This window comes from Manis javanica, chromosome 17 (assembly GCF_040802235.1).
Source record: "Manis javanica isolate MJ-LG chromosome 17, MJ_LKY, whole genome shotgun sequence".
Lineage (NCBI taxonomy): Eukaryota > Metazoa > Chordata > Mammalia > Pholidota > Manidae > Manis > Manis javanica.
The window spans coordinates 55,565,622-55,576,910 of record NC_133172.1 but is presented as its reverse complement, the minus strand read 5'-3'; positions in this window follow the sequence as shown (position 1 = coordinate 55,576,910).

The following is an 11,289-nucleotide window of genomic DNA, read 5'->3' as shown; positions in this document are numbered from 1 at the left end:
TAACTGCAAAATAGGCGGCACTAAGGTATGACCTCAGATACCTAGATGGAAGGTCCCATCTCTATTCAGTTGGTACCAAATTGAAGAAGTAGGGGAGCCACTGGCTCTGGGGTTGGTATGGGCTGGGTGGTACAACTGAAACCCAGCAGGAAGGACCGCTTGGCACACGTCAGACCTTGTCTCACGTTGACCCTGAGTGTGTAAGTGACCAGCTGACGTTGGACTGCATAACACTGGATGGTACCACTGCTCCCTTCTTGTCCTAATTGATTTCACTTTATTTAACATGCTTACAAAAAGCGTGTTAGAAAAGCCAAAACTACCCAAAAAGCCAGAGAAAAGTGACTCCCTTTGCACCCCTTCCGCCCTATTCCTCCTACCCACCCCTTGTAGGCACCAAGTTCATTGTTTTCTGGCGTATCTGTTGTGTGTCTTTTTGAAAAGATTAGTGCATATATATATATATACATTTTCTTTTCCCCCCCTTTGAACACAAGAGGCAGTGTTCCCGGGGTGCCTTTTTGCTTTTCACTCTCTTCACCAAACAGTCTCCCCTGGAAATCATTCCAGTTCACAGAGCTCTTCCTCATTTTTTTTTATAGCCGCTTAGTAATGCATTGTGTGTGTGTACCAGAGTTTATTCTTACCCAGTTTAATTCAATTTTTAAAATAGAATAAAACACATCCGTTAGCTCTGAGCCTATCATCTCTGACCTGCACGTTTGCACGAGTAAAAATGTGCCCCAGGGAAGGGGCAGGTTCTGGGGTTGGGAGACTGGGGAGGCAGAAGTACCCAGCGCTCAAATGGGCATTGAGAACCTTTCCCAGCCCCAAGAGGGCTGTGCCGTCCACCAGTGATTGGGCTCCGCACCGCACTCCCTCACAGCACCCCACAGTGGGGACAGACATCAGAGCAAAGCGGCCCAGGACCCCACACTTCTAAGAGGCAGACACGGCATTCAAACCCAGGTCTGTCTGATTAAAACCACACTCTCTGACTAGAAGACAGGAAGAACTTTCCTTTTCCTGGCTCCCATATGGACTGATTGGGGACTTCAGATAAGATGCTATAATGTTGTAGGAATGAAAGAGAACCCTCTAGATGGGAAAAGTGCTACTCCTACCACAGCCGTCAAGTGTAGACACGACCCCGGGATCTGGATTGGCGGAGGCAAGTGAGGTGAGCTGGACCAACACCGGAGTAGATCCTGACTTTATTACAATGTCACTTTGGGGTTATCATGAATTCTTGCATTCATTTTGATTTCTGGAACTCATGCATTAGAATGTTATTTACTGCGATTGCATTTGGCATCCGCAGTGAGTGCCTCGCTCTCCTGACCTGGTCCTGCCCTGCACTGCTTTACCTTAGCAGAGGGTTTCCCAAGGTGGGGAACAAATAGAAGACAACTTTAGGTGGCACATTGTGGTGACATGAAATATCGCTGCTCTCTTCATAAGAAAGTTGTTTTCCTTTTTTCCCATTCTTCTCCAAGCCTTCTGATCAGTTAAGGAGAAAGTCTCAGGTTGGATGTTAGCAAATATTTGACATCTCTCTGCATCTTGCTATTGTGTTCTTTCCCTCAGAGGTTAGACTTTGGGCTCAAATACCCTGGAGGTGTGCTTGGTGTCTTCTGTTTGCCCTTCAGGCCACTCCCCTCGCTCTCCACCCTGCTTTGTGTCCTGAAAGGCTGATCTCCATGAAGTCATAGGAAGACGTCAACAGGTTCACCTGCCCACTAGTTTCTGGATTGTCTGAATAATGGGAAAGTCCAGAAGGCAACAGGAAGACTGCAGGAGGAGATGGAGTTCAGTTCTGGGTTCCCCCGTGTGGTTATGTTCCTTGCCTGTATGGTTATATCCCTCTGACAAAGGCTACAACCCCACTAGGCAGCCCCTCTCCTGCAGACACCGCGCTGCCCGTGTGTTCATAACCACTGCCTGCCCTACTCTTCCCCACTGGGGCAGTGTTGCCAGAAAAAATACAAGCTGTCTGGTTAAATTTTAATTTCAGATAATAACAAACAATCTTAGTACAAGTAGGTACCAAATATTGCATGGAACCTACTTATACGAAAACAAACTATTTGTTGTTTTCTGAAATTCAAATTTCCCCAGACCTCCTATGTTTTTATTTACTAAATCTATCAAGCCTACCCTAAGCAGGTCATTGCTGCCCACATTGCCTGCCTCTTATTAATCCCCCTTAACTCTTGCTCATATCTTTAATAGTTTCTCGAATTCTCCTTAGTTTCCCCATTTGAGGGGGCCACCTGTTTCCCGATGAGCCCGGGACTCACACTAGTAAGCACTAATATCTGGCTAGAATTTTATAGCCATGTTTTGTTTCTCATTTTGAGTTTATCTTCTCTTTGTGGCACGCAATATTGATTTTCCATCCATAGTAGTGAAATCCATTTTCCCTTTAAGATAAGGGTATTTAACTTTGAAAATATTTGTAGAGGTGGAACATGGCTATGAGAAAAATCTCAAAGATGGTGTAGGAGCCAACTGGCTTTTGAGAAAAAGGAGTTGAAAAGCATGGCATGTGGAGTCAGACCGTCTCTGGTTCAAATCCCAACCACACAGGGTTGTTGTGTTGTGAAGATTAAATGAGATCATGAACGCAAAGTACCCAGCAGAGTATGGGGCGCTATTTATAGTGAGCCATATTTACATTATAAACAAGCTTGTGCACCATCAGCCACTCAGAGAGGCAAAGTGACTCGGCCAGGGGCCCACAGCAAGCAGGAGAAGATCTGGGGTCGAGTGCAGGGACCTGGCCCCACGCCCCATGTGTTTCCATGATACCCAGGGCCTCCCAGTCATATGAGCAGAGGACATGCTGCATCCACTCTGGCCCTGATCTTTGCTTTGCAGTCTGTCTGGCCAGAGTGGTCAGTCCGCATGACTCTGGTGTTTTGGAATGCTGGGATGAAGGCCTTTGAGTCGGGCCAAGTTGATGTTTCAGAGGAAGATGTCCAAGGCAAAATTTTCCTTGAGTTTCATAAACTCAGAGAAGGAAAGGACTGCGTCATGCACTCAAGAGTGAAGGAGGGAAGGAAGGAGCTGAGGGAGACGTGAGGTGACACTCAAGCTGCCGAGCTCTGGTTGTCCCCACCCCATGGCTCCTGGACACACCTCGCCAGCCACCAGCTGCCTTCTTGGGGCAGCGTCTCCTCTCCTGGGTCCCACCATAGGAGATTGGGTCTGGCCAGGTCTCAGGTAACCTATGAAGTGCTGTTGCACTCTTCACAGTTACTAAAAATGAACCTACTGCATGCAAAGCACATCATTCGGCACAGAGAAAGCCCGCAAGAATGAGCAAGAAGGAAAGAGGGCCCCCCTTTTCCCCAGTCAAGGACAGAGATAACAGCCAGCAAGACACTCCTGCAGCCACGGACTGTCCTGGGAACTCACACACCTTTCCTTCCATCCACACAAACATCCTGAGATGGCGACGCCGAGCCTCACATAGCCATGGTGTCATCACACACGTCCTGTTAACTCACTGATCCTTGTCACTACACCAGGAAGAAGGTACTATTGTTTCCTCAATTTACAGATGTGATGCTGACACTTCCAGGAGTTTGTGACTTGCCCAAACGTGCTAGATGCTGTGTGCTGCCACATGCTAAAATTTTATCCCATCAGGGCCTGTGGGGCATGGCAGTTAAGGGATTTGCTTTTGCAGCTGCAAGAAGCAGAGTGAGATTTGAATCTATTCTCTTTTCTTTATACAATAACGTTCCTTAAAATTTAGTGTGTCACAGTCTTAGAACCTATGTTTCTGTTGAACTGAGTTAAAGTACCAGAAAAGTGCTATGGGAACAAGGCAGGGAAGTGAGGGGGCGGGGTGGGGGAGGGGAAGGGGGAGAAAGATCAAAGGTTGGTGTAATGAGACTTAACATGGAAGGATGGCCAGGATTTGGAGAAGATGCTTGCATGGAGCAGACATTACAGGACAGAGAATAATGTGGCCAAAGGTTGGAGGTGGGAGGGCAGTGTAGGGAACCGACTGCAGACTGGGGGTGCATCCTGTGCATGCCAATCGTGGCTGGCTCTGTTGGCAGGGTTTCTGGTGTGTATCTGTCTGGGGCCCATTATTTAAGATTTTGTAGAGATCGTCCTTCTGATATTGGACTCTAGATTTCTCAATAGGCAGCCACCTACCTCGTGCATGTTCTGCACCTTTGGCCTTCAGTTTTTATGAGCAAAGGGTTTGCTGGGAGAGCTAAGGGCAGGCAGAGGTTGCATGAATAGAGAGACAAATGTCCCCAGCCCCACAGTACTTTGTCTCTAACACACCTGCCTTTCCTGGGCGAGTGGTAGTGGGGATGCACATCAAGGGCCGAGCCCTGACATCCCTGGAGGGACACATACCTGCTTAAAGGGCATGTGTCAATTAGGTGACCAGTCAGTCACATTATCTTCCTTGGAAAGAAACAAGATTTTTTTTTGGCCAAATACCCTATTGTGTTGGGCCTTTTATTTCTGGAGCAAGGAATGCCATGGCTTTCATTCTGGCCTTCTCTGATGAAAGGGCAGAGCTGAGGACTTTGCATATTTCTGACCTCTTTGCAAAGTGGGCCCTTCAAGAATGGTAAGCAAGCGAAGAACTGTCACTTGTACCGTTTACAAAAGGCCTTCGCACTTTTGATCTTTAGTATAACTAACTGGAGGGACAGCTGTTGTTAAGTGGTGTCGAGCAAGTCATGAGCTCTGTACACAGCTGAGGGATCTGAGACTGGAACTGGTTAGCAGGATTCAGGGAGGACAGTGAAGTAAGTACAGAACCTCCAGGACTGAATTCCTACATGTGCCATCGCATTGCTGTTTCGCTGGGGCTGTACCTCCTTCACTTAAATTAGGTTCACATTACACTTCCACTGGCCCAGTGGCCACTGTGTTGTCAGGGCTTAATTGTTATTTTTTAAGTCACCACTGTGGCTGTGACCACTTCTCTGTTGCACTGAGGCATTTGTCCCCATAGCAGACGTTCTGTGACTTGGAGTGTGGGGTGATGTGATAGGAACAGCATGGAGTTTGCAGCAGACAGGGATTTGTGTCGCCTTGGGCATGTTGCTTAATCCCTCTCACCCTTGATTATTTTGCCAGGATAAAGGGGACAGCCAGAGCCACCTTTCACTCTTGACCTGCAGATCACTAAATCACTTTAACGCACAATGACCAACATCGAAAACAAAATAAAATAGAACAGAGTATGAAATACCCTAGTGCGTCACATGCAGTGTGTAGTCTGATGGACTGTTCCCACGCATATATGTGTATAGTGCATTGCAATAGAAAATGAATTTCTTACTGTGGGTGATATTCAAAAGTTTTAGGAACAGTGTTGCAAAGATTAAAGACCATTTAGGCTAAGTAAGTGCTAGGCACACGGTCAGAGAGCAAATGGTCTTTGTTATCAGCATCTTCATCATCATATCCATCTCTGGACAAAACAGGAAAATCCGTGGCTTCTACCTACAATGAACCAGATGGTCTGCCAATGTCAGACCACCGAAGGAAAGCTCAAGTGGCCAGACCAGTGCTCCTTAATTCTGCCAACCATCTGAGCTACCTAGAGATGCCCTTCCAAAAGAAAGATGACTGAGGCTGGTACAAACGTTCTGAATCTGAGAAGCACTGAGCAAAGAACAGACTGAGCTTGTCTTGAAGGAATCCAGGTACCTTCCAGGTATGTATGCCAAGAGCTCCCTTGCCATCTAATACCTGGTGTCCATGTCTAGTGAAAAAGGATCGAGACAGCAACTGGTGTGTTGGTTATTTTTGAGTACACTGAACAGCTGTGTCCTTAGCTCAAATCAGAGTGGCATCTGCTTGGAACAGAACATCTTGTTATCCTGGGTCCCTGTTCGTACAGCAGTTCAAGCGTGATGGTGCGTATGTGAGACATTGGACAGATATTTATTCAAACACCTACCATGAACTGAAAAGTTGATTTAATTGTGCTGAGCTTTTGCAAAAGAGCCTCCTCATGGCCATCAGAATGGCCTTTCTTCAACGATGCTCTGATCTTGTCAATACACTGAATTTAGCCCTTTCATGATTGCCTGCTGTCTACAGGATAGATACCAGCTTCCTTGGTGAGGCGCTGAAAACCCTTCCTAATGTGGTCGTTCCTGACTCTCTTTGCTTCATCTTCTGATCTTTCAGGCTTCACACTCACGCTCCATTTTCCCTAATGCTTACAGCTCCTTTAATGGGTTTTGCTATTTCGTGTATCCATCCTCGATCCAATGCTGCTCCCTCTGTGTGGAATGTCTCTCTCTGTTTTAGTCACTTCCTTTGCTGATTTCTATTCATTTTTCAGGACTCAGTTCATCTCTTGTGAAGCCTTCAAGGTGAATTACTTCTTCCATTGAAAACATATGAACCTAAGGGATATGTTCATTGATACTTCATTGTAATAAGTTATAGTCAGTGTATTTAGTTGTCTGTCTCCATCAGAACATCTCCAAGTGGGCATATGCTAATTGTGACATTCACAAAATGAATAAAAATGTCAACCAACTCTTATTAAAGACCTACTAAGTGCCAAATTAGAGACCCAGGTATGATAAACTGTAGAATGCCACCCCGCTCCCCAAAATAGCTACATCCCAGCTGGAACCTGCCACTGTTACCTTCTATGACAAAAGGAACTTTGCAGATGAGATTCAGTTAAGAACCTTCAAATATAGGGATTATCCTGGATTATCTGCTGGGCCCTCAGTGTGACTCCAGGAGTCTTTATCAGAGGCAGGTTGGGGAGAGACAAAGGCAACGTGAAGATTGGAGTAAGAGGCTGCATGGCTGGTTTTGAAGATGGAGAAGGGACCCACCAGCCAAGGAATACAGTTCTAGGAGCTGGAAAAGGCAGAAGAACAGATCGTCCTTGAGAACCTCCAAAGGGAACACAGCCTTGCTGATACTTTTGTTTCAGCCCAGGAAACTACTTTTGCCCTTCCGGCCCCTGGATATTCAAGAGAATAAATCTGTGTTGTTTTAAGCCACTAAGAGCAACAGGAATCTAATACACCAGGTCATGCATAATATAGAACAGAAATTACAAATGCTAGTTACTGGAGAAAAATAAAATATAGCAGTGCTTCTCAAACTTCAGTGGCACAAGAATGCCCGGGGATCTTGCTACAGTGCAGAATCTGATTCACCAGGTCTGGGGAAGGATCTGAGATTCTGCATTTCACACAAGCTCCCATTGAGGACCGTGCTGCTTATCCTGGGACCACACTTTGAGTAGCAACAGACTAGAGAGCAGTGGGGTGAACATAAACTACACTGATCACAATAAAGAGTTTTGGGGAGATACTTGTGAGCACACAGTTTAAGAGCCAAAAATCTGGTGGGCAGGAGTCTTGCAGTGATGGCCCCAGAGTGTGTATGTGACGGGACCGGTGCTTGCTCCGTACCCCTCTTGTTGGGAGTCGGAGGCCACTCACTTTTATTGCCTCTATTACTTGGAACATCCCTGCAGACTAGACACCTAATGCTTCTTTGGCAGATAAGGACTTTGGCCACACCTGGGTGGAGTCAAATAGGTCCAGAAGTGTTTAACTCAAAATAAGTGGGGTGTTTCCTCCCTAACGAGGAACAGACATGTGCTGTGGGGCTTTGCAGCTGAGCAGTGGTTTTTAGTTTTCCTGCAGTGTCTGGAGCCCACCTCAACGGAGATCTTCCAATCCCCTCATGAAATATGCTCATAGTACCAGGGACTGAAATTGGACTTGCCAAAACCCAGCTAAGAAGGAACCAGAGATTTTGCCAGGGCATCCTGTTAGGTAAAGTGACAGTCCAAGTGCTGAGGGGCAGAGAGTCGGGGATGAGTGGGTGGAGAAGTAAGAGGCATCTTTTTCCTATTGGTGTATAGAGGAGAAAGGGGGTTACTGAGCATGAGCCGGCCATTAAGAGCTCACAGAGGGTCCAGTCAGAGAAGCCAAGGGCGTTCAGCAAACACAAAGGGCAGGGACAGGGCTCAGATAGGAAGAGAAGGTGCAGATCTGGAACTAGAACAGACCAGCAATGGGACCAGGAGCCAAACAGGCCGTGGAGAGAGACCATGTCCGGCCTCCCCTGGCCTATGGCTGTGGTGGGTCTCTCCATCGGAGGCATGGGAATGGTTCTACTGGTACGGGAGGTCGTGGTGAAGATGAGAATGAAACTACATAAAGCTCATGTCACCCTAAGCTGTCACCAAAAGGACTCATGCCTTCAAACAGCCAAGCTGTCTCTTGGTCTTAATGCATTATTGCTTTTATATGGAACAAGATGACCTGAGATACAAGCCTGCCCCAGAGTTCCTGCAAAGTTCTCACTGACCAAGTTCTAGGTCAGCAAGTTTGTTTTTTGTTTTTGTTTTTTTGGTGGTGTTTTGTGCTGTGTTGTTCTATGGCATAGGATGTATAGGGAAATCCTTGAATTTTTCCCAAATTATTAAAGATCATTTGAGGTTAGGAGGATAAGAGAGTAGTTTGGGCAGAGAAGTTTTAATTTTGTGGTGACATCTTTGAGCATTGGCTGGTATTTATGGTTATGCAGCATGAGGAGGGGCCTTCCCTCTAACACCCTTCCCCCTTAGTCCACCCTTGAGAGGTTCCTGGCATTGTCCCCAAGGCCACTTTGCCTGTCTGGACAGCAGATTGTATACATTCTAGAAGGCACTGGTGGTAGGGTAGGACAATGCCATTGTAGGCTTTAGGGTGACAGCACTGTGGAGTCATGAAGTGTTAACATTAGAAGCGGATTGAGCCCTTGCTTTCCTTGGAGGAATTATTAATCTTCCCTGGGTCTCAGTTTCTTTGAGCATGGAAATAGCCTCAACCTACCTGACAGTCTTTGTGAAGCTTAAATAGGAAAATGCTGGAAGAGCATTTAGACCAGGGTTCAATAGGGTTCTGACACTTATTCTATAAAGGATTGGAGAATAAATATTTCTGGCTTTGTGGGTCACAGGTCTCTATGGCAATACTCTATCAATATAGAGCAAAGGCAGCTGCAAGCCATATGTTAATGATGGGGGTGGCTGTGTTCTATCTAGGAAACTTAATTTACAAAAGCAGGCCTTGGGCCATAGTCTGCAGATCTCTGCTGTAGAGCAAAATCAGGAAACCTTCAAAAGTGGTGGTAGTAATTATCATTCTACGCTATCATTGTTAGAAATGTCATCATATCAACCTAATCCTTATTCTTTTGGCTCCAGGTTCTCAAAAATTGGGGCTGATAACATTCATTTTATCCTCTTTGAAGCAGTTGTTCTTGTAGCAGTGCCTGTGGGGAGTGGGTAGATTTTTTCCTTGGGGCCTTAAATCTGACCACAGAATCCTATAATCCAAGTGTTTTTCGGTATTGCTTTTTTAATATGTAGACCCATTAATGACATAATTTTTATTGGCCAAACCTTAGAGAAACTGAAAATAATTTGAGAAATAAGTGTAGCATGGTTCATTTCCTATTAATGTATCCAAGATTCAACTGAAGAGCTGGAGAAGGGAAATTTTAGATGGAACAATTAACTGCAAAATGTGAGTAGATGCAGATAATCTAATTGTTTACTTTTAGTTATCCCTGAGGTCTGAATATTTGTAGCCAGGAGAATTTATCTGATGAGTTTAGTCCAAGAAATACAATTTTATTTTCCCCTACTGATAGAGCGTAAGCATTACTTTAACAGTGCCGCATGCCCTGCAAACATCAGTGGTCTTATGTTCCAAATGAAAAAGTTCGTCAGTGAGTTTATCACTTTATGTGTTATTAGCTGGAAGTCAAAATTAATGAATTTTGTCAGATTGCCTTAAGTAGAAATAAAAAAGGTTAGAATTCTTTGTCAGTCAATTTCTACCCTGATAACCTACTTAGTTTTTTTCTGGATGTCATTCCTAGGGGTCTTCTCTAAAAGTCTTAGGGCACAAGATGAAATAGTACCATATTTCCCCGTACTTCCATAATGTCCTTTAAAATGTCTGTAAACTTGCTGCCCAGGCAGGGAAAACACCACTAGGATCCATGACAGTGTTGGGGGGTGGGGGTTGTGTATTTTCCTCGGTTCTTGTCCCCACTGCAACAAAGGATTGAAGGGCAGAGACACAGTGGTGGAGCAGAGTGAAAGTTTTATTTAAAGTTACTTAAAGAGAGGAAAAACTGTGGACAACCTCAGGAAGGAGAGGTGCCCTGAAAGGTTTAAGCTTTATTGAAAGAGAGCAAGTGCACACTTGGAGAAAAAGGACTGTGAGCTACCTCACAGAAGAGGTGTGCTGAAAGGTTGAGATAAAACTTACGGCTACACACTTAGAAAAAGCGAGTGACCTCAGAGAGAGGTGCGCACTGAAAGGTTTAGGATCTGGGGTTTTATAGGCAGTTGAAGATTTTCAGGAATGTGACACAGGGCCAGGAGTGGACCAGCCAAATTGTCCAAGAATGTTCATCTTTGTTAAGACATGTTTCTTTTTTTTTTTTAACTTAACACAAGAAATATACTGCTTTGATTCCTTTCCAGGATATCAGCTTCTGTCTGGAAGCGTGTCAGTCAAGACTGTCTGCCCTCCTCCAAGGTGGGCTGAGCCACTGGCTGTTTGATTAAAATGCAATCTTAGCTTTAAGATAGAATTCTTCCTGAATAACTGGGCCTTTTAGCAGGTGCTAAAGTAAATCTTACAATGGTATGTTCTAATTGACACAGTGAAAACATAGACTATGCTGAGATACTTTTCTTTATCTGGGGAATAGTCAAACTTCTTGGCCAAGTTGCTCGCCTTCTGAGCTTTCTGTTTTTAACTGGTTAACTCTTTGAGTCCTTTCTAGTGGGTTCTACTGGCCTTAGTCTCTTTCCACCCCGCTCATATCTGCTTTCCTGCCTAACAAAAGGAATCTTAAAAAATAGGAGTGGCTGAGAAAAGTCAAAGATGTCCATAGTTAATGCATTTGGTGTTAGGGTTCCTTTGATTACAAAGGACAGAGACCCAACTCAGACTAGCTTAAGCAAAAACATAACTTTACGGACACACGTAACTATGAGGTTCACTCTGACGATGAGTGACACCCAAGAGAGATATGAAAACATGCTGCACAGATCAAACACAGTTACTGCAGAACCCGGCAGCAATGCACCTGACTTCTCTTTGTCTTTTGTGGGGAGTTTGGCATGGGTAGAACTGGAATATAGGCTCTGCAGTAGGGATCCTTGCTTAAATAGCCTTGTGCTCTTCAGCAACATTGAACCTCACCAAATCTCCTTACGCTGAACAAGGGCCAACTGTACCAGCCTTGCAC